This window comes from Oncorhynchus gorbuscha, linkage group LG12, assembly GCF_021184085.1.
Source record: "Oncorhynchus gorbuscha isolate QuinsamMale2020 ecotype Even-year linkage group LG12, OgorEven_v1.0, whole genome shotgun sequence".
Taxonomy (NCBI): domain Eukaryota; kingdom Metazoa; phylum Chordata; class Actinopteri; order Salmoniformes; family Salmonidae; genus Oncorhynchus; species Oncorhynchus gorbuscha.
The window spans coordinates 68,314,873-68,341,636 of NC_060184.1; the positions used below are offsets into that span (position 1 = coordinate 68,314,873).

A 26,764-nucleotide genomic window follows, 5' to 3' on the forward strand; every position below is an offset into this window, starting at 1 on the left:
CTCTCTCCTGGATACCTGTAAGTACCAGATTCTCCCTCATGGATACCTGTAAGTACCAGATTCTCCCTCATGGATACCTGTAAGTACCAGATTCTCCCTCATGGATACCTGTAAGTACCAGATTCTCCCTCATGGATACCTGTAAGTACCAGATTCTCCCTCATGGATACCTGTAAGTACCAGATTCTCCCTCATGGATACCTGTAAGTACCAGATTCTCCCTCATGGATACCTGTAAGTACCAGATTCTCCCTCATGGATACCTGTAAGTACCAGATTCTCCCTCATGGATACCTGTAAGTACCAGATTCTCCCTCATGGATACCTGTAAGTACCAGATTCTCCCTCATGGATACCTGAGTACCAGATTCTCCCTCATGGATACCTGTAAGTACCAGATTCTCCCTCATGGATACCTGTAAGTACCAGATTCTCCCTCATGGACACCTGTAAGTACCAGATTCTCCCTCATGGACACCTGTAAGTACCAGATTCTCCCTCATGGATCTAGTCTGTATGTCAAGTAAGGCTTCTCTCAGAACGGTGTTCTCCTTCTAAAATTCATTCACTTCAGATTTCATCTTATTGATTGTAGCTTTCAGCTTGTTCGTATCATTCTCCAATGTCGTTGCTTTTTCGTCACTCATCTCAAGGCCTTCAACTCTTTTAAATCCTTACTGACTAGTTCAAGTATACCCAGTTTGTCATTTATAGATTTTTTTTAACAGATCGATTTCGACCTTTTCCATTATCACTGGTGAAAAGATTCAATCGTCTGCGTCTGTAGAAAAGTCTTTGTTTTGAAACAGGTTTCCCCGTCTTACTCTCAGTCATGTTTGGGTGTTGCTTGTTTTCGTAATATTTGTCAATAAATTTCTCTCGTCTGAAGATTCTCTCGTCTGAAGATTCACCCACCAGATCGTGTAGTGCTAATATTTAGTCTAACTTACCAATATTGAATATTATGTTTTTATCTTGAGGTGGTCTACATACAGTTGAAGTCGGAAGTTAACATACACCTTAGCCAAATACATTTAAACTCAGTTTTTCACAATTCCTGACATTTAATCGTAGTAAAAATTCCCTGTCTTAGGTCAGTTAGAATCAACACTTTATTTTAACTTGGGTTAAACGTTTCGAGTAGCCTTCCACAAGTTTCCCACAATAAGTTGGGTGAATTTTGGCCCATTCCTCTTACAGAGCTGGTGTAACTGAGTCAGGTTTGTAGGCATCCTCGCTCGCACACGCTTTTTCAGTTCTGGCCACAAATTTTCTATAGGGTTGAGGTCAGAGCTTTGTGATGGCCACTCCAATACCTTGACTTTGTTGTCCTTAAGGCATTTTTCCACAACTTTGGAAGTATGCTTGTGGTCATTGTCCATTTGGAAGACTCACTTGCGACCAAGCTTTAACTTCCCGACTGATGTCTTGAGATGTTGCTTCAATATATCCACGTAAATTTCCTTACTCATGATGCCATCTATTTTGTGAAGGGCACCAGTCCCTCCTGCAGCAAAGCACCCCCACAACATGACGCTGCCACTCCCGTGCTTCACGGTTGGGATGGTGTTCTTCAGCTTGCAAGCCTCCCCTATCCCTCCAAACATAACGATGGTCATTATGGCCAAACAGTTTTATTTTTGTTTCATCAGACCAGAGGACATTTCTAAACCGTAGTCTGGCTTTTATAATGGCGGTTTTAGAGCAGTGGCTTCTTCCTTGCTGAGCGGCCTTTCAGGTTATGGTGATATAGGACTTGTTTTACTGTGAATATAGATACTTTTGTACCTGTTTCCTCTAGCATCTTCACAAGGTGCTTTGCTGTTGTTCTGGGATTGATTTGCACTTTTCGCACCAAAGTACGTTCATCTCTAGGAAACAGAACGCGTCTCCTTCCTGAGCGGTATGACGGCTACGTGGTCCCACGGTGTTTATACGTGCGTACTTTTGTTTGTACAGATGAACGTGGTACATTCAGGCGTTTTGAAATTTCTCCCAAGGATGAACCAGACTTGTGGAGGTCTACAAAAATGTTGGCTGATTTCTTTTGATTTTCCCATGATGTCAAGCAAAGAGGCACTGAGTTTGAAGGTAGACCTTGAAATATATCCACAAGTGCACCTACAATTGACTCAAATTATGTCAATTAGTCTATCAGAAGCTTCTAAAGCCATGACATCATTTTCTGGAATTTTCCAAGCTGTTTAAAGGCACAGTCAACATAGTGTATGTAAACTTCTGACCCACTGGAATTGTGATACAGTGAATTATAAGTGAAATAATCTGTCTGTAAACAATTGTTGGAAAAATAACTTGTGTCATGCACAAAGTAGATTTCCTAACCGATTTGCCAAAACTATAGTTTGTTAACAAGAAATGTGTGGAGTGGTTGAAAAACAAGTTTTAATGACTCCAACCTAAGTGTATGTAAACTTCCGACTTCAACTTTAGCTACGTTCAGTCCGCCATCTCGACACTTCCGAAGGTTTGTCATTCTTACAGATGTAGGATCTTAATTTGAGCCAGTTTGCTACAACAGGAAAAAAAATAATCCTGCATCCACAGGAAATTTGAATTATTACGTAGGGGTTGATATAATTTTGTTAGGGCAAGTCAAGTCTGAAAGTTTAAAGTTTAAACATTTTATAAAACTTAAATACACTACAATTCTGGATTTCCTGCTGTGCTAGGAAATTGTCAGCAACAACAGAGTGATAAAACACATGTGCATACACCCATGTACATTTGCACATACATACAACCTACTCCCTGTGAGTTCTTCCAAGGCTGCAGTGGAGGGAGGGGGGCAGGGAGGGAGGGAGGGAGGGAGGAATGAGAGAAGACGGAGGGGAATGGAAGGGGCCCCTAGCTCCTTTGGCAGCTCATACATCAGAGTGAATAGAACCAATTATAAATCAAGAGACATTTCTCCCTATTATTCAGTAGGAACCAGGAGAGCTCAGCCCAGCCCATCCTGCCTCCTCCTATACGGCTCTCTCTAAGGAGGCAGGGAGACACGACAGAGAAAGAGAGAAATTGAGAGAGAGAAAGATACATGTAGAACAAGGCTAAATTAAACATTGCTTCCCCCTTGAACAATCCAGTGCCCCTCTTGGGCTGATCAGTGCAATTTTGTAAATGACGCATCTCTATGGCAAGACCCATCATTCACCCAAATCTCATCAAAATCAGGCCAGTGGTGTTTGAGATATAGTCTAGGTTAGCTAGACTCATATCCCTGAGCATGTGTGCCAAATTTCATCACTGAGTCAAACAGATCAAGTTATAGCGCTACCGTGAGGTCAATATGAATGTTCTTGCCTATGTTAAGTCTTGACAGTGTTTGCAACATGCATACCAGATTTAGCTGCATCATTCAACCAAGTTTTGTCAAAATCAGGCCAGTGCTGTCTGAGATATCGCGTGTGACTAATGTATGAACAAACATTCTAACGGATGGAGACAGATCCACAGTCCCTTCCCTGATTTCATCATGGGGGACAACAAGGGGGCATCTAGCACAGAGGTGATAGAATGGAGATATAAGAAACAGCCTTGGGAAAAATAGGAGAAAAAAAGGGAGGGAGAAAATATAGGGCTATGGCATAGAGAAAGGAGAGAGATGGCTAAGAGATAGGGGTCATGTACTTTAGAGAACTACTAGAATGCTTATTACATATTAATAAAGTTCAGGTGTGTGTGTGTGTGTGTGTGTGTGTGTGTGTGTGTGTGTGTGTGTGTGTGTGTGTGTGTGTGTGTGTGTGTGTGTGTGTGTGTGTGTGTGTGTGTGTGTGTGTGTGTGTGTGTGTGTGTGTGTGTGTGTGTGTGTGTGTGTGTGTGTGTGTCGCCTTGAGCCCTAACTGCCACAGGAACATATGATGGAGGCTCATTTCAAAAGGAGCGTTGAGTGTCAGAAGCTGGATTACAGCTGTGTGTGTGTGTGTGTGTGTGTGTGTGTGTGTGTGTGTGTGTGTGTGTGTGTGTGTGTGTGTGTGTGTGTGTGTGTGTGTGTGTGTGTGTGTGTGTGTGTGTGTGTGTGTGTGTGTGTGTGTGTGTGTGTGTGTGTGTGTGTGTGTGTGTGTGTGTGAGACTCTCTGACAGACATTATAGCACGGCCAGAGGAGTTCCATGTGTCCCGTCACTCAAACGATATTGATGTCGTTCCGGACTAAAAGAGAAGCAGGCCAAAACGCAGGACTGCACATGTGCAGACAGACAATACACAGACCTGTGCCAATAGCACCTGTGCCAATAGCACAGACAAACGAACACAGGCAGAAACTGGGATAATCTACACAGGAAGACCTGTGCAGCTCGCTGTCACACCAGGATAAGATAGCATCACAAACTACTGTGCTGCTGTTCTCAGACCAGTTCTTCTGATTTATGAGTGAAGCAACAGAAATAGACTAGCGGTATTATCCCAGGCCAGGGAAAGACGCCATACCCCATCCAGTTAAGAGACAGGTTTCCACATGTCTGGGAATAATGATGACGTGCAGTCCTGAGAAATAGACCAGTTTTATCACCTTTGCCTATGATGGTAGTAGGACCCATATCACCATCACCTTTCTTCCTGATACTAACTGAAAAATCAAATCACGATCACCTTTCTTCCTGATACTAACTGAAACATCAAATCACCATCACCTTTCTTCCTGATACTAAACTGAAAAATCAAATCATCATCACCTTTCTTCCTGATACTAACTGAAACATCAAATCACTATCACCTTTCTTCCTGTTACTAACTGAAACATCAAATCACTATCACCTTTCTTCCTGATACTAACTGAAACATCAAATCACTATCACCTTTCTTCCTGATACTAACTATCACCTTTCTTCCTGATACTAACTGAAACATCAAATCACTATCACCTTTCTTCCTGATACTAACTGAAACATCAAATCACTATCACCTTTCTTCCTGATACTAACTGAAACATCAAATCACTATCACCTTTCTTCCTGATACTAACTGAAACATCAAATCACTATCACCTTTCTTCCTGATACTAACTGAAACATCAAATCACTATCACCTTTCTTCCTGATACTAACTGAAACATCAAATCACTATCACCTTTCTTCCTGATACTAACTGAAACATCAAATCACTATCACCTTTCTTCCTGATACTAACTGAAACATCAAATCACTATCACCTTTCTTCCTGATACTAACTGAAACATCAAATCACTATCACCTTTCTTCCTGATACTAACTGAAACATCAAATCACCATCACCTTTCTTCCTGATACTAACTGAAACATCAAATCACTATCACCTTTCTTCCTGATACTAACTGAAACATCAAATCACTATCACCTTTCTTCCTGTTACTAACTGAAACATCAAATCACTATCACCTTTCTTCCTGATACTAACTGAAACATCAAATCACTATCACCTTTCTTCCTGATACTAACTGAAACATCAAATCACTATCACCTTCTTCCTGATACTAACTGAAACATCAAATCACTATCACCTTTCTTCCTGATACTAACTGAAACATCAAATCACTATCACCTTTCTTCCTGATACTAACTGAAACATCAAATCACTATCACCTTTCTTCCTGATACTAACTGAAACATCAAATCACCATCACCTTTCTTCCTGATACTAACTGAAACATCAAATCACTATCACCTTTCTTCCTGATACTAACTGAAACATCAAATCACTATCACCTTTCTTCCTGATACTAACTGAAACATCAAATCACTATCACCTTTCTTCCTGATACTAACTGAAACATCAAATCACCATCACCTTTCTTCCTGATACTAACTGAAACATCAAATCACTATCACCTTTCTTCCTGATACTAACTGAAACATCAAATCACTATCACCTTTCTTCCTGATACTAAACTGAAACATCAAATCACTATCACCTTTCTTCCTGATACTAACTGAAACATCAAATCACTATCACCTTTCTTCCTGATACTAACTGAAACATCAAATCACTATCACCTTTCTTCCTGATACTAACTGAAACATCAAATCACTATCACCTGTCTTCCTGATACTAAACTGAAACATCAAATCACTATCACCTTTCTTCCTGATACTAACTGAAACATCAAATCACTATCACCTTTCTTCCTGATACTAACCGAAACATCAAATCACTATCACCTGTCTTCCTGATACTAAACTGAAACATCAAATCACCATCACCTTTCTTCTAAACTGAAAAATCATTGCGTGACAAAGTGCACGTCTTTCGAATCAGAGAACAAACTCAATAACCCCGGACCCTGAAATACTACTGCAGGGTTGGTAGGTTACTTAGTTACCTGTCCAAAATTGTAATTTGTCACGTAACTTTTGGATTACCTAAACTCATGAATGTAATCCCATTACTTTCCCCCTAAGAGGCATTAGAAGAAGACAAAAGGGATCCATCAAACCCATTTGGTGTGTCATCACAGTGGTCTCTGACTTGTGGTCAGACTCCCTCAGGTGGAACAAACTTAAACTTGCACCTTTTTTCAATGCTGATTTATATGTCATTGAGAAAATAGAAAAGTACCAGAATGTATTTTTTCACAAGCATCCTTTCTAAATTTTAATGTAATCCAAGAAGTAATCATCTAGTTTCTCAAAATAATCTGTCATCGGATTACAATATTTTTGCTGGTAACGTAACTGCTAAGTTTTTTTTATAATCAGTTACTCCCTTTTCAACTACTGGACAGAGAAACTTAACTCCTAGCCACAGAAACAACCAGATATGCAAACAATAACCAATGAAAAACTACTTTGAGCGTAAGTGAAGAGTAAGACATTGGTTGATCCCTCCCTAGAGCAGACATTCCACTGTCTGTCATAAACAACAGTAACATTCCGAGAACTGTCCCAGAGAGTGATGGATTATTCAGTTATAACCCAGTCACAACACATTGGCACAAGATGGTGTGCAAGAATGGAGGGAGAATAAATCATTGGGAACCAAAATAAGTTGATGGCTCCGTGGGGTTCTGTTCTCACAAACTGTTCAACAGTGTGTGTGTGTGTGAGAGAGAAAAGGAGAGAGAGGGAGAGAGAGAAAGAGCGAGGGAGAGAAAGAGAGAGAGTGTGAGGAGAGAGAGTGAGTGAGAGAGAAAAAGAGCAAGGGGGAGAAAGAGAGAGAGTGTGAGGAGAGAGAGTGAGTGAGAGAGAGAAAGAGCAAGGGGGAGAAAGATAGAGAGTGTGAGGAGAGAGTGAGTGAGTAAAAGAGCAAGGGGGAGAAAGAGAGAGAGAGCGTGAGGAGAGAGAGAAAGAGCAAAGGGGGAGAGAGAGAGTGTGAGGAGAGAGTGTGAGGAGAGAGCGTGAGGAGAGAGAGTGAGGAGAGAGAGTGAGTGAGTGAGAGAGAGAAAGAGCGAAGGGGGGAGAGAGAGAGAGAGAGAGAGAGAGAGAGAGAGAGAGAGAGAGAGAGAGAGAGAGAGAGAGAGAGAGAGAGAGCGAAGGGGGGAGAGAGCGTGAGGAGAGAGAGTGAGTGAGAGTGAGTGAGAGAGAGAAAGAAAGAGCGAAGGGGGGGGAGAGAGAGAGAGAGTGCATGAGGAGAGTGTGTGGAGAGAGAGTGAGTGAGAGACAGAAAGAGCATGAAGAGAGAGAGTGAGAGAGAGAAAGAGCGAAGGGGGAGAGAGGGACAAACAAGACAGAAACAGGGAGAGGGTACTACTGTACTGAGCGGTTTCAGTCAGAGTGCTGCCGTGCTAGGTGGTGCTCATGGAGAATGGCCTTTGAGAGGGTAAACAAAATATCTACCTAGTCTCTGGAGTTTATCAATGATCTGACAACACTATGCCAGTCTCTCACAAACAGCAGTGTGCGTCAACTCAACTAGGGGTCACTAATGCTGGAGATCACACATGCATTTATTCAAACATACGGGTGACTTCTAGTCAAGTGACTCAGTGCGGTACTGTACTCTCACTGTGACAGGTCTCAAGTAAGAGACATACATTCAACACCTCTAAAAGGCCAAAAGCACATAGCTCCAGACACCGTCTACACCTCTCAAACTGCTGACTTTTCACTCCTCCGTGGCTGCCGCTCTCCTTTATATCTGTCCTCCCCTTTTTAAATGTTTTTTTAATGTCATCTTTATTTAACTCGGCAAGTCAGTTAAGAATACATTCTTATTTACAATGATGGCCTACCGGGGAACAGTGGGTTAACTGCGTTGTTCAGGGGATTCGATCCAGCAACCTTTCGATTAGTGGCAAGACTCTATAACCACTAGGCTACCTGCCGCCCTCCCCTCCCTTTCACCCTTCTACCCGTCTCTCCTCCACATCTATTTTCTCCATCCCTTCCTCCTCCATTCCTCTCCCCAACCCTCCCTCTCTCCCCTTTTGTCCTGTGTGGGAGAGGCTGTGGATGACTCGTGAGGTATGCAAGGTCTGGCCGGGGAGGCAGGGCGGCTCGGAGCCCCAGGGGAGGGTACTGCACCCTGGCCCCAGGGGAGGGTACTGCACCCTGGCCCCAGGGGAGGGTACTGCACCCTGGCCCCAGGGGAGGGTACTGCACCCTGGCCCCAGGGGAGGGTACTGCACCCTGGCCCCAGGGGAGGGTACTGCACCCTGGCCCCAGGGGAGGGTACTGCACCCTGGCCCCAGGGGAGGGTACTGCACCCTGGCCACCTGCCGCTTCAGGCTGGACACCTAAAACCTCCAGGACAAGAGCAACCTGACCCTACAACCCCTATAACCCTAAAGCACAATATGTCAACTACACAGCCAGAACGCCCTGTATGGAAAACTACAGAGCAATAGGTAGGATCTCTGGGAGAATGTTCAACTACAGCACTCCTTCATTGTTGGCTATGTGTGTGTATATAATCACTCTATTACACCACAACACTAGTAGAACCAGCTGATATGGATAGACTCCATGTAATGACAGATACACACACCCTACTACAGCCTAAAGTAGGGATGTGCAACTGGCGGACCCACCAATCAATCCCACCACCAAATGTTGTTTGTTTTATCTACATTTTTGGGAACTCAGTGGGAGTCTTACTGTTGAGAGATAGAATCGTAGAACACACAAGGTGAAATGTCTAAATGTGGTTGTGCATCAGACGTTTTTATCTTGTTATGTCAGTCACTGACAGTCAATGAAATGTAGATTGGTAAATGAGTCTAGCGGACAGATATCTAAACTTGTAGAAATCATGGTTGAATTACCAACCATGGGGCCCCCATTGATTTTGTTTATCCGTCTCACCATGTTAAAAACTGCTAAAATGTCTTTCCACCTTATGGCAATGTGTAGAATTGCATGAAATGAACCCTAAAACTTATATTTGGTTATCTCCTCTGTCAAGCGGGGAGGGAGGGCTAAAATGTTTTGCTCACAATTGGGGGGGACCCTCAATTGTTTGTTTTTTTACTTAGGGCCCCTAAAAGGCTAGGGCCGGCTCTGACTGCATTTGTGATTATGGATGTGAGTATGCAAGCCCACAAGCCACTGCTGCCCCTCATGATGAATTCAGATTTTTTTGTGGCCCCTAACTCCATAAAAAGTGGCCCATCCCTGGCCTAAAGAATCTCTCTTTCACACACTCCACAGTGCACGCTACGAGAAATACAAATCCTATCATACACTGTGATCTGACTTCACTGGGACATGCAGGTCATCCTGAGAGGGAAATGTTCAAGACGAGAGTGACAAGCTGCACATTCCTGTGTAAAGACATAATCCTGATTGGAGAACCATCATGCACACACACACACACAGAGTCAGGCACCCACACAGAATCAGGCACACACACACACAGTCAGGCACACACACACACAGTCAGGCGCACACACACACACACACACACAGTCAGGCGCACACACACACACACACGCACACAGAGTCAGGCACACACACACAGAGTCAGGCACACACACACAGAGTCAGGCACACACACATGCACACAGAGTCAGGCACACACACACACAGGCCCGCAGATAGCTGCCTGCGATGACTGCATGATTGTACCCGCTGTAGAACAGATGAAAGCCTACCCTCAGCAGGTTGTCTCCTCTTGTCAATTAACAGAAATGTTACACCCTCTAAGAAAACAATAAACCTTTCCACAGTCAGAACTTCAAAAGCCCCACATCCAGAATAAGAACTATACACCCAGAGTCACAGCCAGAACGAAAACTATCCATGGACTCAGTGCCAATCTATATCCATGGCTTCAGAAGCAGAACAAGACACAGCAACCAGAACCTACTCAGTGTAACCACTAACCATGGACTCATAGCCAGAACAAGAGCTCTCCTACCCAATGTTACTATAGCCAGAACCAGATCTATCCAAGAAGACATACCCAGACAGGGCCAGATCTATCCAAGAAGACATACCCAGACAGGGCCAGATCTATCCAAGAAGACATACCCAGACAGGGCCAGATCTATCCAAGAAGACATACCCAGACAGGGCCAGATCTATCCAAGAAGACATACCCAGACAGGGCCAGATCTATCCAAGAAGACATACCCAGACAGGGCCAGATCTATCCAAGAAGACATACCCAGACAGGGCCAGATCTATCCAAGAAGACATACCCAGACAGGGCCAGATCTATCCAAGAAGACATACCCAGACAGGGCCAGATCTATCCAAGAAGACATACCCAGACAGGGCCAGATCTATCCAAGAAGACATACCCAGACAGGGCCAGATCTATCCAAGAAGACATACCCAGACAGGGCCAGATCTATCCAAGAAGACATACCCAGACAGGGCCAGATCTATCCAAGAAGACATACCCAGACAGGGCCAGATCTATCCAAGAAGACATACCCAGACAGGGCCAGATCTATCCAAGAAGACATACCCAGACAGGGCCAGATCTATCCAAGAAGACATACCCAGACAGGGCCAGATCTATCCAAGAAGACATACCCAGACAGGGCCAGATCTATCCAAGAAGACATACCCAGACAGGGCCAGATCTATCCAAGAAGACATACCCAGACAGGGCCAGATCTATCCAAGAAGACATACCCAGACAGGGCCAGATCTATCCAAGAAGACATACCCAGACAGGGCCAGATCTATCCAAGAAGACATACCCAGACAGGGCCAGATCTATCCAAGAAGACATACCCAGACAGGGCCAGATCTATCCAAGAAGACATACCCAGACAGGGCCAGATCTATCCAAGAAGACATACCCAGACAGGGCCAGATCTATCCAAGAAGACATACCCAGACAGGGCCAGATCTATCCAAGAAGACATACCCAGACAGGGCCAGATCTATCCAAGAAGACATACCCAGACAGGGCCAGATCTATCCAAGAAGACATACCCAGACAGGGCCAGATCTATCCAAGAAGACATACCCAGACAGGGCCAGATCTATCCAAGAAGACATACCCAGACAGGGCCAGATCTATCCAAGAAGACATACCCAGACAGGGCCAGATCTATCCAAGAAGACATACCCAGACAGGGCCAGATCTATCCAAGAAGACATACCCAGACAGGGCCAGATCTATCCAATGAGTCCTAGCCAAGCTTCCAATGGACAGATGAAGACATACCTACTGAGAGTGGACCAAAACAATGTCAAACACACACCTATTAAGGCAACAAAAAATAAGGACCTGCCATGTGTTTTTAACAACCCACAGTACTTCAAGGCCTGATGTTATCTTTCCAAAATAGGCATATGGACTAACCCTTATCTTTAACCCTGTTGTTACCAACGAGTGGTTAATGTTGGGCTGGCATGGAAATGGAATGGTAAAACGTGTGCGTTCATCAGCGCATAGCTAATGGCTGTTCATAACTGCGCCACCAAATAAGGTCAGAAGACTGGGAAAGGAAAGAACCCCAGGCAGACTGGAATCAATTAGAGAAAAGCTTTGATCCACCCGTCCGCCGATGATCAACAACAAACTCTACCGCACCATAGCTACCAAACAAGAGGTTCCTTATATTCAGACAGAGGCACAGCAGCCAACGCCAAACATACATAGCCTCTTTTTAAACCAATTCACTTATTCAGTTTAATTGAAGAGATAACTCTGCTCGACCTTTAATCTAACTAACATCATGGATTGAGCTGAAAGAATCTCTTCTCTCCAACGGACATGGTGTCTTGTCAGTTTAATCGTGGTGTTTTTTCTATGCGAGTGAGTCAGGCTAAATGTAATCCAAATAACAAAACGACACCTGGAGGTATGAACCCCCCCCCCCCCCCCCCATTGTGAGAATGACACCCATGCGAGGACTCGCCAAGAGCTCATTAGCGCCCCTGGATTAGGAAAAACATTTTCTCATTAAATCATTCCTCAGCAAAGGGATGATATCCCACTTGGCAAAAACTGGTTGAATCAACGTTGTTTCCATGTCATTTCAACAAAATAATTCAACTGTGATGAAGTTGAATCAACGCAGAAAACTTGCAAAAAGTCATCATTGTAAGGGAATTTCCTATTTTTTCAAGTGGTGGAAGAAGTACCCAATTGTCATTCTTGAGTAAATGTATAGAAACCTTAATAGAAAGTTACTCAAGTAAACGTGGAAGTCACCCAGTAAAACACTACTGGAGTAAAAGTCTAAAAGTATTTGAGAAATATACTTAAGTATCAAATAATAAAAGTATAAATAATTTCAAATTCCTTATATTAAGCAAAGCAGACAGCAACATTTAGAAAATATGCATTTATGTTTAGTGAGTCCGCCAGATCAGATGCAGGTGTTCTCTTGATGATGTTCTCTTGATAAGTGTGTGAACGGGACCATTTTCCTGTCCTGCTTAGCATGTAACGAGCACTTTTGGGTGTCAGGGAAAATGTGTGGAGTAAAAAGTACATTATTTTCCTTAGGAATGTAGTGAAGTAAAAGATGTCCAAAATATAAATAGTAAAGTAAAGTAGAGATACCCAAAAGAACTACTGAAGTAGTACTTTAAAATAGTTTTACTTAAGTAGTTTACACCAGTTTTTTTCATCCAACTTTTAACCTAAATTCAATGTCATATGTCATATTTTATTTTGATTTCACGTTCGTTGAAAACTCAATCAAATGTTAATCAAAAATAGACCTTGAACTGACATCTGTGCCCAGTGGGATGAGACGCCCTTGACAGCTTGCAGCTAAAATACATTTAGGCATTCCACCACATTGATGGTTCAGAATAGTTGACCAGCTGTCCATTTATTGTAATAAGGGTATTCTTGCACAGTGGAAGTTTGGTTTAATGATGAGGGGAGTGGGTTATTAAAAACACGCAATTAGTGATGTTAAAGCTTTGCGTCATGAGAAACTAAATCTGTTCAGGCCATTTTATGGTGAATCAGGCTAATAAATAAGATGTAGGCATGGAACCAATAATATGAGGATGGAATTTGGCAGTGCTTGCGGTGCCTGTTTTCTGTTACTCTCTATGGGAACAACTACAGGCTAAGGCCTGCAAAAATCGACACACTATTGGTCTTAAAATGAGAACTTTGAATCACAAATCAAATATATTTATATCACGAACATAATAAAAAACGTATTCACACACCAAGATGAAAAGTTAGAGAAACGATTTTTGCAAAAAAAGGACGCAATTCCGAAAACTGAAGGCAGAAATGATAGCGCAGCCAAAAGCTACCACCATCACTCAATGAGTCCTAAAACTATATTTTACAACCTTTCTAAAATAATATTTCAAAATTCGTATTTTTCATGACCGTTTCGTTCCATATCCAAAATATTACGCGCAGTCTTTGTTTCTATTGAGTTGGCCTGAAATTGAACGCAAATAAATAAAGACATGGAAACAAAACAATTGTTGCTCACAAAGTTAGTAAGGTACCCGCATCCACATAAGAACATGGGAAACACTAAACTTACACCAATTATGTTATCACACATACGTGCGTAAAATATGATACCTCGATAGCACCCGTTATTCCACGAATACAAGTATATTGTTAACTTGTAACGCATGTGTTATTACTTCGTGTAGTAGTAGTGCAAAACATGGATCATTTGTAGAGGTAAAAACTTACCAAAACGTGCTTTATTTGGAATTCACTCCTCACGACACCACTTGATCTCCTTCTCCGCTTTTTACTTCAGTAAATGTTCAGGGAAAAAACACTTTTCACTTTTTCTTTTCCCTCTAAAGCTACTGCTTTGGTAATTTACTGCGATGCCACCGACATTTTCTTCGGCTCCCCAAGTTCTCACATTGAAAGGCCGTTTTTGGATGACTGAGCTTGCAAACAATTCTCTCTTTTGCAACGCCTTTTCGGGTCCTCCCACTTCCCAAGAAGGGGGAGGGATTTGAACAATAGGGACTCGCTCCTAAATCCCAACGTTTGGTAAAGCCGTCTAGTTTCCCCCAAGAAACACTGGTTTCACCGCACCGTGGATCTTACCGCCGTGCGCGATGATAAAGTGTTGTTTCAACTCATGTACGTACTTGTGCGTAAAGGAGTTTAATAAGATAAGTACATGAGCTAAAAAAAACAAGTTCACAAAAGTTAAATGTGGTGTGGGGAGAAAAAGACGCCCCCCCCCCCTAGACTGGTGTATTCCCCTGATTTGGTATGCGTTGTTCCCAAATAGTTTTTTATTGACCCCTGTCCATTGAAGCCCGCAGGCCTCTCTCTCTCTAGCGCAGCTGTGGCGTGTTGTGTGCAGGAGGCAGACGCAGTCAGAGGCATCTCACTACTCTCTCACACTCTCTGTCTCATACCACAGTGATCACAGCAAAGAACCCCCGCGTGCTCGCCTCTGGAATTCTCTACTTCACTTCAATCAGCACACTTTGAAATGAGGGGGCCAAACGGAGCCATTCCTGTCCAGTTCATTAGTAACTGAATATTCTGACTAAGATCACAGGGGTTTGATACGGGCCAGTTGGTGGTGGTGGTGGTGGTGGTGGGGGTTGGTTGGTGGGAATCTGGCAACCTTGTCCCCTGGCTGAATGGAGGAACTCCCACCATGTACCTGAGCGGTTATTGCACCACAGCAGGGGTGTCATTGGCATACAAAGCCGTGCTGGTTTGTGACACCTGTTGCTCTTGTTCAGGTGAAAGTGTTTGAAGTGTGTGTGTGATGTGTTTGGGTGGTGTGTGTGTGTGTGTGTGTCCATGTGTTAGTGCCAGTGTGTGGTTGGTCCAGCCTATCCTTTATGCACCCCCTGCTAGTTAATATCCAAATGCTATTGGTTCCTCTCTAGGTTTCTTCCTCAGTTTTGGCCTTTCTAGGGAGTTTTTCCTAGCCACCGTGCTTCTACACCTGCATTGCTTGCTGTTTGGGGTTTTAGGCTGGGTTTCTGTACAGCACTTTGAGATATCAGCTGATGTACGAAGGGCTATATAAATACATTTGATTTGATTTGATTTTGATTTATGCATGGCACTGATGATATTATAGGCGAAATGATCACACTCACTGTTCGTTTGACTAATAAACTAAACAGTGCCCATAATTAGACATGCTCACTCATAAAATAAGGATACACCCCCAGCACACATGGATGTACTGTACACCTGCACACACACACACACACACACACACACACACACACACACACACACACACACACACACACACACACACACACACACACACACACACACACACACACACACACACACACACACACACACACACACACACGAATCCACCGTTGTACATGTTTTTGAGAGTCATAAACACTATTTGAGGGTGTTTTCCAATGCTGCTGCGTGGTTGGCCAGAATTCTGTTTGCTTGGCTAGTGTTTGAGTCTTGTTGTTGTTACTGCTACTTCTGTTTCTGCTCTGGACTCCTCAGTGGCCACCAGGAGCACAGAAAGAGAAAGAAGGAGAGGGTCCTAAACAAACTCTCAACCAACCCCTTCATACTGCTCCTTCCCCCTCCCCTCTCCTCTGCTCTCCTGTGCTCTTCTCTCTGTGCTGGGCAGGCTGAATTAGACCTGGACAAAAGGCTTTGTAGCCTGGCCATGAAAGGCCCATTAACCATGCTGCAGCTCCCAGAGGCCCTGCCTGCAGGAGACCACCTCCCAGAATGCCCCTCTCTCAGCAGGCTGCTTTCCCAGCATGCAACGCTTCCTTTCAGCTAGGCTGTCGCTATTCAGGGTCCTTGGTACGTCCCTACCCTAAACCACACCTTAACCCTTACCCATACCCTAACTTTAACCATAAACCTTACCTAACCCTAACCTTAACCCCTACCCATACACTAACTTTAACCATAAATGTTATGCAGGTGAGTGAGGACCCAAAAGCGACTTAACAGAAACTGAGTTTATTAAAGTCCAAACAGAAAATAACATAATCCAGAATCCTTAACAGGAAATGTCCAAACGGGGAATAACAGAAATCCTCTAGTTGTAGAGGGGAATAGCAGGATAAGCGGCCACAGACTGCAGGTCGCTTCGGGTAGGCGCAGGCCGTAGCTGACAGAGACACCTGCTCACACGCAGCATCTGATGAAGGCAAAACACGACAGGACGGAACAAGAACACAGCACAGCAAACAAGGATCCGACAAGGACAGAAGCAGAAACAGAGAGAGAAATAGAGACTTAATCAGAGGGCAAAATAGGGGACAGGTGTGAAAGAGTAAACGAGGTCGTTAGGAGAATGAGGAACAGCTGGGAGCAGGAACGGAATGATAGAGAGAGAGAGGGATAGAGAGAGGGAAAGAAACCTAATAAGACCAGCAGGGGGAAACGAATAGAAGAGAAAGCACAGGGACAAGACATGACAATATATGACAATACATGACAATAAATCTTACCTAACCCTAACCTTAACCCTTACTTTAACCATAAACCTTACCTAACCCTAACCTTAACCCTTACTTTAACCATAAACCTTACCTAACCCTAACCTTAAACTCTACCAATAACCTAACTTTAACCATTATCCTTACCTAACCCTAACCTTAACCCCTACCCATACCCTAACTTTAACCATAAACCTTACCTAACCCTAACCTTAACCCCTACCCATACCCTAACTTTAACCATAAACCTTACCTAACCCTAACCTTAACCCCTACCCATACCCTAACTTTAACCATAAACCTTACCTAACCCTAACCTTAACCCCTACCCATACCCTAACTTTAACCATAAACCTTACCTAACCCTAACCTTAACCCCTACCCATACCCTAACTTTAACCATAAACCTTACCTAACCCTAACCTTAACCCCTACCCATACCCTAACTTTAACCATAAACCTTACCTAACCCTAACCTTAACCCCTACCCATACCCTAACTTTAACCATAAACCTTACCTAACCCTAACCTTAACCCCTACCCATACCCTAACTTTAACCATAAACCTTACCTAACCCTAACCTTAACCCCTACCCATACCCTAACTTTAACCATAAACCTTACCTAACCCTAACCTTAACCCCTACCCATACCCTAACTTTAACCATAAACCTTACCTAACCCTAACCTTAACCCCTACCCATACCCTAACTTTAACCATAAACCTTACCTAACCCTAACCTTAACCCCTACCCATACCCTAACTTTAACCATAAACCTTACCTAACCCTAACCTTAACCCCTACCCATACCCTAACTTTAACCATAAACCTTACCTAACCCTAACCTTAACCCTTACCATTTTAAATGTGAACTTCAATGGGGGTATGCACGACCCAAGGATCCCAGGTAGCATGAATCCTACTAGCCTCACCCCTGTCCACAGCCACCCTATTATAGACCAAGACACAGATTGTCATGTAGATTGTTATGAATGCTGTTATTAGAGTGATAGAGAAGGAGGGAGAAGTTTGGGAAAACAGTGTGAAAGTGGACTGTTTGTATTGAGATGAGTCTGTGTTTTGAATGTTCCATGTGTATGCATACAGAGTGTATAGCTTAAGGTGTATAGGTGGAAGGTACCCATTAACTATGAATGAAAAATATTAGCTAACTACGTCTCATTATATCAATGTTAATCATTGTGCATTGATCCTATCAAATTAACACTATAAATGAATGAAATACAGAATGAAAATGGGTTTGTGTGATCGTTGAATGTGAGTCAAGTCCTGTGTCTGCAGGTGTGTTTTGGGTACTGTATGCATCAGTGTTGAGCGTGATGTTGAGTGTGAGGTGCTCCTAACCCTGCCCACAGTCTCTTCAATCTTCACTGACCACCAATGTTCCCTCAAAAAATGTCGGAGTTGAGCAAAATTTCAGGTCTGCTGAGCGCAAACTTGAACTTCCATAGTGCGTTTACTGTGAACACAGAGGCTGCACCAGCTTTAAGTTACAGTTTAACTGTGAACACAGAGGCTGTACCAGCTTTAAGTTACAGTTTAACTGTGAACACAGAGGCTGTATCCACTTTAAGTTACAGTTTTACTGTGAACACTGAGGCTGTATCCACTTTAAGTTACAGTTTTTCTGTGAACACAGAGGCTGTATCCACTTTAAGTTACAGTTTTACTGTGAACACTGAGGTTGTACCCGTTTTAAGTTACAGTTTTACTGTGAACACAGAGGCTGTATCCGCTTTAAGTTACAGTTTTACTGTGAACACTGAGGCTGTACCCGCTTTAAGTTACAGTTTTACTGTGAACACAGAGGCTGTATCCGCTTTAAGTTACAGTTTTACTGTGAACACTGGGGCTGTACCCGCTTTAAGTAACAGTTTTACTGTGAACACTGAGGCTGTACCCGCTTTAAGTTACAGTTTTACTGTGAACACAGAGGCTGTACCCGTTTTAAGTTACAGTTTTACTGTGAACACTGAGGCTGTACCCGTTTTAAGTTACAGTTTTACTGTGAACACTGAGGCTGTACCCGCTTTAAGTTACAGTTTTACTGTGGCCATGTAGGCTATTGTGGCTATTTGATGATAATGTATACCTACCAGAGTGGCCTACCAGAGTGGCCTACCATCAAAAACAATGGAGAAAATGCATCCCATAACATTTTAACATGGAAATAGCTGTTCTATCATTCAGCCTACAGTATCAGCCAATGTGTGCTGTTCAATGTATGCCTACATTCCGTGAGACTTTTGAAAAAAACATACATGGTGTGACATTAACCTGCTAATCCACTTGTCCTTCAGACAACGCGGTGACAAAAATATGTCGTTGTGTTGTAAGAAACCAATTTACAAAATAAAATGCATTATTATTCCCATACCCTTATTACAGAGAATCAGACAAATGATGCTACCCTCTGCCTATTGGCTACTTAGCTAAGGAAGAACGTGCATTTTATGTCTTATAAAAGTGTTGAATACAAAGTGTTGACAGTGCTGAGTAAGAACTTAAACATGAACTCAGTCAAAAAAACAGTAGCTCTTTGCTGCATTCGTTGATAGTCTCTCTCAAGTCATGGTTTTAAACTTTTTGAAATCTCACAGTATCAATTTTTCTGTAGCTTTATTTTATGTCTACTACATTACTGCAGACTCGGTGAACTGAGCAATCTGATTGGCCCGCGGTAGGCTTATAGTGTACTTGATTTTCTCTCCGGGCCCACCGGGAAGGCAAAATGGCAACCGTTTGCTTACCCGGCGAGCAGGGCAGCTGAATTGGCTGCACCGACCACCAACAGCAGAAGATGAATAAAAAAAATAGGAACACAAGGTTTTATCGTCGGGTTTTTTACAGAAATGTTTGGCGATCGACTACAAATACCTTGGATATCGACAAGTCGATCGACTGGTTGGTGACCACTGATCTAGAAAGTTGAGTAATGTTCAATCGAGGGCTTCTCTCTGTGGGCTGATATTTCGTCTGAGCTACAGTCCTGGGGGGAGCTGCACAGTAGTCTCCGGGCTACTATGAGCTGCCCGCACACAGTTTAGAGGGAACATTGTTGAGCACCCTCCTCTATTATTCCTGTGGGCGCCATGACAACGACCCCCTCACTCGGTGTCTCCTCCTGACCTTAGCAGCTGTGTCATTTCTTCACTGTACGAATCACACACACTTGCTAATGCACGCTTGCACACGATGACACAAACTCTTTAGAACTGAGAACATTTTAAACATGTTCGGAACGATGTAAAGATATCAAACTATCTGAAAATGAAATTTAGCACGTCTACCCTTCAGGACTCAGAATACTCAAGTCGCAAAAAAAGTAACGCACACACACACACACACACACACACACACACACACACACACACACACACACACACACACACACACACACACACACACACACACACACACACACACACACACACACACACACACACACACACACACACACACACACGCACACGTCAGGACTGCTGTGCCCCTCTCTGCCTCAGGGACTGTTCATTTCCTGGGCTTTTATAGGTCTTTCTCTCTCTCACTGTGCTGGGGCTCACTACGTGTGTGTGCGTGTGTGTGTGTGTGTGTGTGTGTGTGTGTGTGTGTGTGTGTGTGTGTGTGTGTGTGTGTGTGTGTGTGTGTGTGTGTGTGTGTGTGTGTGTGTGTGTGTGTGTGTGTGTGTGTGTGTGTGTGTGTGTTTCTTTGTGTGTGATTTCGTGTATGTATCCATTTGCATGTATGTGTGTGTGTGTTTCTGTGTGTGTACTATTGTTTATTTATTATTTTGTGTGTCTGTGCGGGTCTGAGCCAGGGATATGGTCTGTAATGTGCTGTTATTGGTTCTCATTCCTGTGTGATCAAGCCTGTAGAGCAAAGGATCAGGTGGGCTCGGGGTCAGTTACAGTGTGTCATACACCGTAATGTCTCTCTGTTACGATCTGGCCTTGTTTGCCTGTTGGGAGATGTGTGTTTCTCTACTGTCAGTGTGATGAGAATGAATGTTTTCTATTCTGATGTTTGGGTGGAGTGTGTGATGTGTTTTTATAATGTTTTTATTTTTATTTTTACCTTTATTTTACTAGGCAAGTCAGTTAAGAACAAATTCTTATTTTCAATGACAGCCTAGGAATAGTGTGGGGCAGTGTAGTGTGGGACAGTGTCGTGTGGGGCAGTGTAGTGTGGGCCAGTGTAGTGTGGGGCAGTGTCGTGTGGGGCAGTGTAGTGTGGGACAGTATCATGTGGGGCAGTGTAGTGTGGGCCAGTGTAGTGTGGGGCAGTGTAGTGTGGGGCAGTGTCGTGTGGGGTGCACTGTAGCCTAATTTTTGCCTCTAACTTTAGTGAGTTGAATGATACATTGTGACTAGTTGTAGTAGTGTGGGCCTGGGATGTAGTGTATGTTTTGACCCCAGCTCAGGGTTCCAAAAGGTGGGGATATTATTGGTAACTTTCAAAGTTTACCAGTGATCTACCAGCATTTTAGTAACTTTCAAGAATTTGATGGAATTTTCTATTGGCCTTTTTGGGTACTTCAGATTATCACAGGTGTCTGTAATTATCTACACATTTAAAATATATAAAATTATAAAATTAGATTTTAAAAATACAAAAATGGAATGACAAAGCTGTAAAAGATCATCCTAAATTTAACCCATCAGTGAAAACCATTGGTGTTTAATACGAGGCTTTCAGCATGAAATATCCTAAAAATATATATTAAAAAATATTTACACACTGTTATTTATCTTAATATGTGTTTGTTGTAAATGTTTTGGTCCCAAACTTGTGGCAGTTGTGGGGGGAAAAAGTCAATAGTTGGAAGAGTTGTAGTATTAATTTAAACTAATGCTATTGTTGATTAGATGCTTTTTTCATTAATTAGGCTATTTTCTCTTTAACCATATGGTCTATCTACTAGGAACTAATGGTTAATATGAACACGGATATAAAAAATGAATACTATATACTGTATATGAACACTTTCTAAAAGTCATTAAAGTATAAATTACCAAAGTTACCATAGATTGCCATAGATCATCTGCTAATTACCAAAATTACAGAACATTCTGGTAACTTTGGTAAATTGTCGGTAGTTTTGCAACCCGACCCCAGCTCTAATTGGGTGAATGAAAAGTTGTGAGTCTAGCTCTAGACCAGGTATTCCATTAGCCGGTAAATGCCGGCTTTTGGCCCTAAAAAAATGAAGAGCCGATAAATAAAATTGTTGCCGGCCAAATTGATTGAAATACCAGCCGGGAACTAAATGCTTTTTATTCATTGATGGAAATACCAGTCAATGTGTTCCAACTTCAAAGGCAAATATACTTCATAGGCTAATAAATCCTGAAGCTGCTTGGAAATTTGTGTCAGGTATTTGTGTTTCTATTTTTACTCAAGCAAAAGACGTGAGGTCCTCATAAAGGACTTCAGCTAAATGTACTGGCTGACTGGCCAGGCAAAGATTGAGATGATTATCCCCGTTTTCAGTGTGCCCGCAGAGAGGGGATTCTTTCTCCAAAACAGAGTGAAGACTTCTTCAAGATCGCTCCTTCTTGAGGACAAAGTAACGAGGTTGATGTGCATCAAGCTAATCCAAGGAATTGGACAGTTTTCACTTCCCAGCGGCTCAGGTCCGCTGCAAACAAGCAAATTAAAGGCAATTTATTGTGTTTGTCAGGTCCGGTCATAGCAGTTCTGCTGCCGCCCTAGGCAAGATCAACTTTGCAAGCTAAACATTTTAGCGGCCCCCCTTGTGACGGCAAAGATTATTTTTGTATTTAAAAAAAATATATATATAATTTCCTGCAATGCTGCACATTTTGCCATGGGGCGTAGAGAAAATGTTTACGTTCTAAAGCAAGTTTGTTAAATTAAGTCGATTTATTTAGCTTTTTAGCTAACTCTAACCGTTTTCCTAACCGTAAGCTAATTCTCCTAACCTGCTATGTTAATTCTCCTAACCTGCTATGTTAATTCTCCTAACCTGCTATGTTAATTCTCCTAACCTGCTATGTTAATTCTCCTAACCTGCTATGTTAATTCTCCTAACCTGCTATGTTAATTCTCCTAACCTGCTATGTTAATTCTCCTAACCTGCTGTGTAAGTTCTCCTGACCGGCTACGAAAAGTCAAATCTGACATTAATTTGACAAAAGCTGGATCCCGTCTAGCCATGACCGGCCGGCCATGGTGTTCGTAGACAGTCATGTTTTATATTTATTAGGCCTAATTAAATAAAATAAGAGAGGCCTAGATTGTATTTGAAAACTGCTGTGTGTTGCTATTTATTAATTAAAATGTTTATATAAATAGCCTATAGGATAGGTTGTTTGCAAATTATAATATACAAATATTATATTTTGAAGTTGTGTAGGCGACTTGTTTTTCTAGGCTAAATGTTTTGGTCTTTAAAAAAAAAACAATATTCACTTATGATTTATAGCAGGGATGAAGATGCAACAGGCAATGTTTTGCTTTTCTGAGCACCATGGGTGGATGTCCTGATGCATTAAGAACCCAAAGCATATGGACGTCCTGATGCATTAAGAACCCAAAGCATATGGATGTCCTGATGCATTAAGAACCCAAAGCATATGGACGTCCTGATGCATTAAGAACCCAAAGCATATGGATGTCCTGATGCATTAAGAACCCAAAGCATATGGATGTCCTGATGCATTAAGAACCCAAAGCATATGGATGTCCTGATGCATTAAGAACCCAAAGCATATGGATGTCCTGATGCATTAAGAACCCAAAGCATATGGATGTCCTGATGCATTAAGAACCCAAAGCATATGGATGTCCTGATGCATTAAGAACCCAAAGCATATGGATGTCCTGATGCATTAAGAACCCAAAGCATATGGATGTCCTGATGCATTAAGAACCCAAAGCATATGGAGGTCAGGTAAATATAAATCTTGCCGGTCACGTTGTCCGGCACCAAAGTCTCCTAACAGTAACCCTGCTCTTGACTATAGTAGTGTGGGCCTGGGGTGTAGTATAAGGTATGACTAGGGGTTGCTCCATTCTGGGAACTTTCAATACATTTCATGGTTTTCCCGAAATCACTGTAGGAGGATTTCCTGGATTCAGGGAAAAAGCAAGTTCCCAGAATGTTGCAACCCTAGTTGTGACTCCAGGTATAGACTACAGCAGAATGGTCCTTGGGGGCAGTGTAAGTTGTGACTCCAGGTATAGACTACAGCAGAATGGTCCTGGGGTGTAGACAGTGTAAGTTGTGACTCCAGGTATAGACTACAGCAGAATGGTCCTGGGGTGTAGACAGTGTAAGTTGTGACTCAAGGTATAGACTACAGCAGAATGGTCCTGGGGTGCAGACAGTGTAAGTTGTGACTCCAGGTATAGACTACAGCAGAATGGTCCTGGGGTATAGACAGTGTAAGTTGTGACTCCAGGTATAGACTACAGCAGAATGGTCCTGGGGTGCAGACAGTGTAAGTTGTGACTCCAGGTATAGACTACAGCAGAATGGTCCTGGGGTGCAGACAGTGTAAGTTGTGACTCCAGGTATAGACTACAGCAGAATGGTCCTGGGGTGCAGACAGTGTAAGTTGTGACTCCAGGTATAGACTACAGCAGAATGGTCCTGGGGTGCAGACCGTGTAAGTTGTGACTCCAGGTATAGACTACAGCAGAATGGTCCTGGGGTGCAGACAGTGTAAGTTGTGACTCCAGCTATAGACTACAGCAGAATGGGCCTGGGGTGTAGACCGTGTAAGTTGTGACTCCAGGTATAGACTACAGCAGTATGGTCCTGGGGTGTAGACAGTGTAAGTTGTGACTCCAACTATAGACTACAGCAGAATGGGCCTGGGGTGTAGACCGTGTAAGTTGTGACTCCAGCTATAGACTACAGCAGAATGGGCCTGGGGTGTAGACAGTGTAAGTTGTGACTCCAGGTATAGACTACAGCAGAATGGTCCTGGGGTGTAGACAGTGTAAGTTGTGACTCCAACTATAGACTACAGCAGAATGGTCCTGGGGTGTAGACAGTGTAAGTTGTGACTCCAGGTATAGACTACAGCAGTATGGTCCTGGGGTGTAGACCGTGTAAGTTGTGACTCCAGGTATAGACTACAGCAGAATGGTCCTGGGGTGTAGACAGTGTAAGTTGTGACTCCAGCTATAGACTACAGCAGAATGGGCCTGGGGTGTAGACCGTGTAAGTTGTGACTCCAGGTATAGACTACAGCAGAATGGTCCTGGGGTGTAGACAGTGTAAGTTGTGACTCCAGCTATAGACTACAGCAGAATGGTCCTGGGGTGTAGACAGTGTAAGTTGTGACTCCAGCTATAGACTACAGCAGAATGGGCCTGGGGTGTAGACCGTGTAAGTTGTGACTCCAGGTATAGACTACAGCAGAATGGTCCTGGGGTGTAGACAGTGTAAGTTGTGACTCCAGGTATAGACTACAGCAGAATGGTCCTGGGGTGTAGACAGTGTAAGTTGTGACTCCAGGTATAGACTACAGCAGTATGGGCCTGGGGTGTAGACAGTGTAAGTTGTGACTCCAGCTATAGACTACAGCAGAATGGTCCTGGGGTGTAGACAGTGTAAGTTGTGACTCCAGGTATAGACTACAGCAGTATGGTCCTGGGGTGTAGACAGTGTAAGTTGTGACTCCAGGTATAGACTACAGCAGAATGGTCCTGGGGTGTAGATAGTGTAAGTTGTGACTCCAGCAATAGACTACAGCAGTATGGTCCTGGGGTGTAGACAGTGTAAGTTGTGACTCCAGGTATAGACTACAGCAGAATGGTCCTGGGGTGTAGACAGTGTAAGTTGTGACTCCAGGTATAGACTACAGCAGAATGGTCCTGGGGTGTAGACAGTGTAAGTTGTGACTCCAGGTATAGACTACAGCAGTATGGGCCTGGGGTGTAGACAGTGTAAGTTGTGACTCCAGCTATAGACTACAGCAGTATGGGCCTGGGGTGTAGACAGTGTAAGTTGTGACTCCAGCTATAGACTACAGCTGTATGGGCCTGGGGTGTAGACAGTGTAAGTTGTGACCCCAGCTATAGACTACAGCAGTATGGGCCTGGGGTGTAGACAGTGTAAGTTGTGACTCCAGCTATAGACTACAGCTGTATGGGCCTGGGGTGTAGACAGTGTATGTTGTGACTCCAGCTATAGACTACAGCAGTATGGGCCTGGGGTGTAGACAGTGTAAGTTGTGACTCCAGCTATAGACAGTATGGGCCTGGGGTGTAGACAGTGTAAGTTGTGACTCCAGCTATAGACTACAGCAGTATGGGCCTGGGGTGTAGACAGTGTAAGTTGTGACTCCAGCTATAGACTACAGCAGTATGGGCCTGGGGTGTAGACAGTGTAAGTTGTGACTCCAGCTATAGACTACAGCTGTATGGGCCTGGGGTGTAGACAGTGTATGTTGTGACTCCAGCTATAGACTACAGCAGTATGGGCCTGGGGTGTAGACAGTGTAAGTTGTGACTCCAGGTATAGACAGTATGGGCCTGGGGTGTAGACAGTGTAAGTTGTGACTCCAGCTATAGACTACAGCAGTATGGGCCTGGGGTGTAGACAGTGTAAGTTGTGACTCCAGCTATAGACTACAGCAGTATGGGCCTGGGGTGTAGACAGTGTAAGTTGTGACTCCATCTCTATGGGTCCAGATGCTGCAGACCCTCCTAATTGGACCTGGAGCCGCTCAAATCCCAGAACAACTCAGCTCAGCCCAGATAGCATTTCAGTCCAGGGCATGACTGGATTGGCCTGTAATGGCCTGATAGCCTGGGTTAAACTACGTGGGCTGTTGTAACTTGAGATCCACAGTCACGTAACTTGTATTTTTTGCACAAATCCCCCAATTACATCAACATAGTTTGAGTTAAGCATGTATACATTCTTTCATATGAAAGGGGAGAGGGGAGACTGATGGCACCGGGCACTAAGATGGAAGACTGAAGTGCTAGAGGAGTAAGACTGCCCTAGACACTGA

At 43.3% G+C, this 26,764-nt stretch overlaps 1 protein-coding gene across 1 annotated transcript in view; it reads right to left on the bottom strand.

The window, feature by feature from the left end:
• LOC123991302 (brother of CDO-like) overlaps nucleotides 1-14,235 on the bottom strand; it is a 67,098-nt gene extending 52,863 nt beyond the window's left edge. The window contains exon 1 of the mRNA XM_046292763.1: nucleotides 14,018-14,235. The gene's annotated coding sequence lies outside the window, so the exon portion shown is untranslated. The remainder of the gene's footprint in view (nucleotides 1-14,017) is intronic.
• Between the last annotated feature and the right edge of the window lie 12,529 nt (nucleotides 14,236-26,764).